Source organism: Aptenodytes forsteri, unplaced genomic scaffold (genome assembly GCF_000699145.1).
Source record: "Aptenodytes forsteri isolate BGI_AS27 unplaced genomic scaffold, ASM69914v1 Scaffold54, whole genome shotgun sequence".
Classification (NCBI taxonomy): domain Eukaryota; kingdom Metazoa; phylum Chordata; class Aves; order Sphenisciformes; family Spheniscidae; genus Aptenodytes; species Aptenodytes forsteri.
In genome coordinates, this window is record NW_008796044.1 from 9546231 (window position 1) to 9547025 (window position 795).

Genomic DNA, 795 nt, shown 5'->3' on the forward strand with positions numbered 1-795 from the left:
CAATCAGTCGGAGCCACCGGGGAGCTGCCCGCCCCCCCAATCCCGCACCCCTGTGCTCCCTCACCCGGCACCCCGAGCCGCGGCACCCCGTCCCCCTCTGCAGTGGTGCAGGGCGGCTGCGGGAGTTTAATTAAAGTCCCTGATAAATCATCTTGGCCCTCCAGCAACAGCCACCGCTTGCAGGCTTTGGATTTTTGGTGCTGTCCCCCCGGTGGGTCCCATGGCGGGTGGGGAGTGCTCAGGTAGGAGATGCTGGGAGGGGCTGCACCGCCACGATGCCCACAGAGCTCAGGACCCCCTTCAGCGGGGGGGGGCAATGGGGGGCACCAGCCTGCCCAGCCCCCTGTGCCTGCCCAAAGGGAGATGGGCTCCTGCAGCCCCTCCTGCCCTCCCCCGCTGCGGGACAGGGCTCCCCCGGCTCTCCCACCCTCATCCCAGTGCACAGAGAGGCGCTGGGGACGGGCGTGCGCCCCACCACCAGCCCTGACACCCTGCAGAGGGACAGGCGGCGCCTCCTAATTAATCCAGCCCTGGGTTATTAGAAACAAGACAAGCCCTTTGCAAATCAGATTAGTGGTGCTCTGAGCCAGGCTTTGGGGATCGCTGGTGTTTAATGGTGAGGTTCTGGACGAGCAGCCCTGCAGGGATGCTTGTGGCTATCGCTCAGAAAAGTGCTGGAGAGGGTCTGGGTGTGGGGTGGTTTCAGGGACCCCCTCCCCCCGCATGCGGGAGGCTGCGGGGAGCTGGGATGGGCTGCAGTTGCCCCCACAAGCCTGGTGGTGCAGGCTGCAGAGA